This window comes from Salvelinus sp. IW2-2015, unplaced genomic scaffold, assembly GCF_002910315.2.
Source record: "Salvelinus sp. IW2-2015 unplaced genomic scaffold, ASM291031v2 Un_scaffold8083, whole genome shotgun sequence".
In the NCBI taxonomy this organism is placed as follows: Eukaryota; Metazoa; Chordata; class Actinopteri; order Salmoniformes; family Salmonidae; genus Salvelinus; species Salvelinus sp. IW2-2015.
Genome location: NW_019949343.1, coordinates 4,302 through 11,481, shown reverse-complemented (window position 1 = coordinate 11,481; position 7,180 = coordinate 4,302). Strand labels below are relative to the sequence as shown.

Sequence of the window (7,180 nt, the reverse complement as noted above, 5' to 3'; positions counted from 1 at the left end):
GTAAAAGTTAGAGGAAAACAGGTCCTGAGTTTTAGTTTTCCCACGGGATAATACACAAATTGTAATGCAAAGACGCACCAGAATGGATTCCAACACCGTGTTGAGTGTTACTGATTGGTCCAGTTCTCCCGTCACCTGAGCTTTGAGCCTTTTATATATTTATTTGGATTCTAACAAACTCCCCAGTCCCTGCTGGTGACAAGCATACCCATAACATGATGCTGTAACCACAATACTTGAAAATACAAAGGGATCAGCAACATTCCATTCATTCCACATTACAGGCCTGTATGATAAAATGAAAAGGAAGCCCGTGTTAAGAAAAACTCCACTCCAAATCATACATTCTCCACTCCAAATCATACATTCTGTTTGAAACAAGGCCGTTAAGTAACACTGCAAGACAACATGGCAAAGACATTAACTTTTTTGGCCTAAATTAAAACTACATATTTGGGTCAAATCCAATATAACAGAGTGAAACCCTCTGTATTTTCAAGTATTATATTGGCAGCATCATGTTATTGGTATGCTTGTCATTGGCAAGAACTTGGTGGTTTTTCAGGATCAAAAKAAATATGAAAGGAGCAAAGCCCAGGTAAAAAGTCAAAGGAAAACCTACCTCAGAGTTTTATTTTCAGCGAGACAATTACATACATTTTTATGCCAAAGACACACCAGAATGGCTTTCCAAAAGGTGTTGARTGTTCATGAGTGGTCTAGTCTCAGTCCTGACTTAAATGTACTTTAAAAGCAGAGACAAGGTTTGAATATTGCTGTCCATCAATGATCCCCAACCAAATTTACTGAGCTTGAAACAATGGACATATGTTKCCCTAAGACTTTTGCAAAGTTCATAGAATATTATTCCAAATGATTCATAGCTGTAATGGCTGCCAAAGGTGCTTAGACCAAGAATTAACTCTGGGGTGTGAAGACATAMGCAATCGAGAMWTTTTTTWAATTAACATTTTATTAAATGTTTTACTAATGTTCTATAACTTTGAAAATGTGGAGTACGTTGTGTCGATCTGTATGAAAATAGCATTTATTATTATTTTAAGGCAGCAAAATTTGAAGGTTAGGGGTGTGTAGACTTTAACTAGGCACTGTATATTTGCAAGCATGTATCAATGAGTGTGGGATGCATAGCCAAAAGGTCTACAGCTGAAGACATTCAATGAAATGCAGGTTAGTCTTACCTCTAGGGGCTGGAAGTGGCCCACTTCTGCTACTGCCAACGCTGGACATAACTACATGAAAGGAAATGCCAATCAATTAACCAATCAACCAATCAACCAACTGTTCTTAGAGAGGCAAGAGGGATCTGGACAGTACCTGAAACACCATCACAGGCATTGGTACACTCCTGGAGGGACAGGTAGTTGTTTAGGTTCTCTCTGCAGCCCCCGAACAGGAACTCCTCACACTTTTCTGAGGCAGCATTGTAGTGCCAGCGGGGGAAGGACCCACGACAGGGACCCACCTTCTTGGGGACCAGGCAGTGATCTGGAGGATAAAGGGAAAGGGAGATACCTAGTCAGTTGTACAACTGAATGCTTCCGCATTTACCCAACCCCTGAATCAGAGAGTGCGGGGGGCTGCTTAATCAACATCCACGTCTCGGCGCCGGGAACAGTGGGTTAACTGCCTTGTCAGGGGCAGACAACATATTTTACCTTGTCAGCTCAGGATCAATCCAGCAACCTTTAGTTATTGGCCCAACGCTCTAACCACTAGCTACCTGCCGCCCCAACTAAAGCATCAGAGGTGGGGGGGGGGGGTCTAGGTAATTTTCCTTCAAATAGGCCTACATCAACCACTGAAGATACATTTGGATGCATTGGAAGAAGCAGACATGACTGATATACACAGACAGAGGAAGTGGTTCCTCTTGTGCAACGCCAAGCTTTACATCTCACGACAAGCTGGTTGATGCTTTAGAACTAACCTGTTTACTTTAAAAAACTATTTTGTATGAGTCATACATTACACTGCCATTCCATCATTACAATATAAAGTGAATTGATGCATTAAGAATAACATATAGGTAGAGAACGAGTCAAGGTATACATATCGTTTGCTGAGAGGGAGGTATCTTTAATTATGAATTATTAGCATTTCTAATTGTGATTCGTCCAGCATTGAGGCAGGCAGCCATTTCGGTATAATGTATTAGGTGGCTCACGTCACGGATCACTGCTATACATTGGTCTTTTCCTCAGAGGAACATTCCTTACACCATTCCGAGTAGAGACTTTTAATGGTAACTGAATCAATGAATGTTAATAGTCTCTGCTCATCTGCTAAGACTGTGAGCGAGACCAACATGCTCAAAATGTATACTGACTCATTAGAAATAACATCAAAGTGTTTGAATATCAAAGTCTGTCTTTTATCAAGACAGTAACAGAGTTTGCTTGTGTTTGTGAAACCCAAGCTCAAACCAGACAGACAGGTTTTAAAAAGGGGGAGTGAAGTCAAAACATGCCAACCACATTCTCATTCCTGTTTCTCCTGAACTTCCAGAAGTGTCTATCCATTCCATATACACTCTCAGTACTGGTAGGGCAGAGAGAACCCCTCCATTGTCTGATTCCTAAGTATTCCCTGTTAATCTATAATGAGCAGCCAGGCAACACTATTGATCTACCAAGTATAAGCCAGTGTGATAATGAGTTGTCAATCCTGTTATGACCTCATACCGATTCATGGAGACATATCCGTTTTTCTGTCAACTCCAACCAATGAGGAAACGGGTACTAGGAAAATAACAACGCTAGCTGTTTTAAGTAGCGCTTGAGCTATAGAATGTCTAAGACGGGTCAAATCTACTTGTGAATGGTGCCTTTTAAAATCTAAAATCTAGATTTTGTTCTACGGGAATCAGGAGCTTACTGGAAATAGATTTTTATCATTTTAATATATGAATACATCCTGTCACGTTGGCATGAAAAGGTGATGATTATGATAGTCTTGTTGTAAAATAAACCAACTTAAAACTACACCCGGTAAAAGTAATCAACAAGCATTTGAAAGCCATAGAAATTATTTATGAACTTCAATCCACCTTATCTTGAAATGGGGTATTTTCTTCACAGCAAAATGCAAACTGCAAAGTCAGTTTCCTCGACTTGAAGAAAAAATAGAATTTCAAAAGTAATTCCTTATATGCATTCACTTGCCTTGTGTGTTCAGTGTCAAATAGTCAGAGGGGCATCAGTCCTTCTACCTCAAGGACATAGTTTTCACAGTGTCCCTATTCTTAACACATGACAGATCACTGATGTAGGCACTTTAAAAGACAAACAAATAGAGGAGACGTGAGTCATGTCTGGTATGACACAATGTGAGTCAGGAACAAACATGAGTACCAGAAACTACATAGCTATTCATCTTTAAAAAACTCACACACACACACTCTCTGGAATCAAACTTGACCTTAATGTTGAGTATCTTCAGCACAGTGAATGTAGAAGCAGATTATTGACTGTTAGAAGTGATATGATCAAAACAATAATGTCCATAACCAACTGTGACTAATAAAGAAGACATTATGCCATTAGAATGGAGGAGCACAGCCAGGCAGTCAAATAGGTGACATTTGACTTTGCATAATCTAGTTAATCTATAACAGGGATCTAAGTGGTTTTCACATCATGCTGACACTAACACGAAAATCCCACATATACATAAAAGAGGAATGTCTCACCACGTAAGAAAAACCATTTCTCTGCTCTGAGAATAATTTTCACTTTAGTTTGATTTCCTACAAGCGCAACTTACTGTGTAGAAGTGCATTGAAATTCAATATACAGCATGAATTTCCCTTCACCCCCAACACAGCTGTGTTAACTGTGTAGCTAGGGAGTCTGCAGGTGTTTCACATAGACTATAGCATACTCACCCTCAGACTGCTCAGGGGTGAGCACCAGGACGGTGATCTGGTTTGATCGGACTTCCCGCTGGAGTCCTGTGACGGTCAGCTGGAACTTGTAACCCCCAGACGTCAGTTTGGACACGATCACTTGGTCATCGATTTAGTTTCTAGGAGACGAGGAAATAAAAGTGTTTAAATTGTTGTCTAGTATGGCAGAACTTTGGAAATTGAGTTAATTGTATCTCTGGTGTTCTGAGTGACCTGTCCATCTCATGTTACTCTTACAGTCAGAGAGAAATCTATGATCAGATAAACCCCAATACATGATGCCCAGAGCCCCCTGATGTCCCCAGTCATCATCACTCACCTCTATGACAGAGGAGGATTGCCTGACACTAGGTGCCACTGGTCACGTGACAATCTCGTGTCATCTTTGCTCTCAATGCAATTCAGAGTCAAACTTCATGGGGCTGCACCACTCTGTCCGGACCTCCATTGGCCACTGGAGGATGGTCCTCTTCATCTGAAAGTTGAATACAGCCTTCATCACATATTCAATAACAACATAGTCATACTGAAAATACATGCAGCTTTAAGACCAATCTGTTTGTCAGAAACCGTTGTGCAAAGAGTAACACATCATGGCTGGTTTAAGTTTGACTAGGCTCACTTTAATGGCATTGAATGGTTTTGAGTGTCAACACAACATAAGCAAATCCATCAGTTTTGTGTGCTCATGTTCAATTAACAACTATACCCTGTTGACATACAATATTACTCGGAGTCAAGTCTGAGTGCAATCCAACTCACAGCACAATACAAATCTCCTCTGTAAAAGCTTTCTCAGCAGCAAAAAAGAAACCTGTGACAACGGGCCATATAATGAGCCATGGATTTGGGACATCTGGGTTGCTGACATGCTGGGTAATGCTCTTCTCTAAGCCGGTGGTTTCATCTCCTCTGGAGATAAGAGGCTTGGCTGTTGGGACTGTCTTTGTGGTTTGAGTCAAAAGCCCATTTGGGTTGCTTTCTCTGCTCATAATAATATACAGTAGCCAAATGGTGTATGTGTTCAGATTACTTTAGTAGGCAGTTCAMTGTCAACATGAAGTTCATTATGGACATGCCCAAMCCTAAATATATGAGTAGACTCAATTAGTTAATTTGATGAGTGTCTATATTGTGATGGGTGAGAGTGATACCCATCTTACCTGGGAACCCATTTGTTGCCAGATCACTTGCATACACAGAGTCTATGATGTAGTTCTGGAATCCCTTCTTCCTGACAAATCGGCAGACGTAGGTCTGCTTGTATAGACAGTCAAAGAGAAAGCATGACTTGATCATGCCCTCATCTGAAACCTTCTCCATGAAAGCGACATTACATCTGGTGTCTTTGCAGCAGGAGCGTATACAGTCATTGGAGCGCTCAACTTTCATTGAAGCGATGAAAGTCGCACCGTCTTTGACCGACTCATTGGTGTCGAGAACGAAATCGTCTCTGCCCTTTTTGAACTTTTCCAAACATTGTTCCCCGAATGCCTGAGCCTCCGCGTGCCCCAGGAAAATAATACAACACACCGAAGCGCCCAATAACAATCCAATTTGGAGAGAGGTCATTCTACAAGACATTCCAGGAAAACAATTTCCCACAAATACARTCAGGCGGATGATCTGAAAACAGAGTGATATAAGCAATTTAAAATACGTGACATATAGCATGGAATGCCTTGTGATTAAATATCAATTATTAAAATGAAAATTGTTTCTTTAAGTAGTCGTAACATGAGCTAAATAAGATAACATATGCACACACACACACACAATAATTTATAGACAAACGTAGGACTTTTGTCAGCGGTAGTCTCTCTCTCCCTGATTTCAAAGGTAGCCTACGAATTACGTCAAGAGTAGCAAATTAATAATCCAATATCTATCTCTTCTGTAACTTTATAGGTCCATATTTTTTCAAAAACAACACTTGGAATTAACAAAAATGTATCACCTGTAAATTCGGTATCTGTCGTCGATTATTCTATACAAACTATCAAMATCTTTCCATTTCACAGGTGTGTCTCTGTCGGGTACCAGGGGTGTAATCATTAGTCCAAAACGTTTTGCAACGGAAACCATTTACTCAAAACGGAAACATTTTTTGCAAGAAAACGAGTTTCTATTGGACAAATTCAATTAGGTCGCTGTCCATTTCGTTCCGTTTGATTATGTTGTGAATACACCCGTTACATACAGGAAGTGAAATTCTACTCCCATCTTGACCACACCGAAGATTATGGATATAATGACACGATATATGTCTCTCCGCCATAACAATGGAGTCGTTGTCCACAAAGCGGCACAGCGGGTGGTCTAGATCCCGCTTACCTTTCTTTGGATTGGTGGATACATCTCATTATTGTATATAATTGAATATCTCGATGAGGGTTGTTGACGTCAACCGCCTGTATTCAATGGAGAGAGCGACTCTATGGTACTAGCCTCATTTCATGAATATGCATAACACTCGAGACAAGTTCGATATAGTGGTTTTTCCAAAGTTGCCGGGATGTCGCGTGTCCTACTTATAAAAGTACACTCCTACAACTTTAGCATTACGAAACCTATGTTCGATCATATAAACCTCACGTATCAAAAATGAATAGTTTATTTGTTGACCAATTCGACACATAACCTCCATACAAAAACCTTTTGCTTGTTTGGCGAAACAACGAAATAACGCACCTGTTGGAGGGAGACAGATTTTCCACCGAGGGGACCAAAGACATTCACGATGCCACTCCCATTTCGAGTTGAGAGTAGAATACTTTTATAGAAAAGAAGAGATTGATTAAATATTGTTCTGGAAATATTTTATTCACAATAGTCCTATGGTAATTGATGGCTTTCATAATGGGGACCTGTCTTATTCATATGACCCAAGATGTGAACACAATAGGTGGTTGATGGCTTCAAGGATCCACCTACAACCCAAAATACCCGAGACACAGTCCGAATACAGAATTATAAATAATGTCATGGGTCCTGGTCGGATCTGATTTTCACGAGTATGTGTAATTGTTTTTTTTAACTGACTTGTCTGTAGGGCGGTACAGATCCGAACGTGGACTGCTGCAGTTGAGGAGAGAAATGTGATAATTTTTTGCTGCTGCTGCTCTTTGCTTTTCAGGAGAGTGGAACATGGCGCATGTAGTTTGTTGTTGGTCATAAATAATCAAGCTAGGAATACCAAGTTGAGTCATAATACCCGTAACACGGAAGGTTCCATCGTTTTTGCACCATTCT

At 40.4% G+C, this 7,180-nt stretch overlaps 1 pseudogene; it reads right to left on the bottom strand.

The window, feature by feature from the left end:
- Nucleotides 1–1,146: 1,146 nt before the first annotated feature.
- On the bottom strand, nucleotides 1,147–6,249 carry LOC112079463 (kunitz-type protease inhibitor 1-like; annotated as a pseudogene).
- Nucleotides 6,250–7,180: the final 931 nt, after the last annotated feature.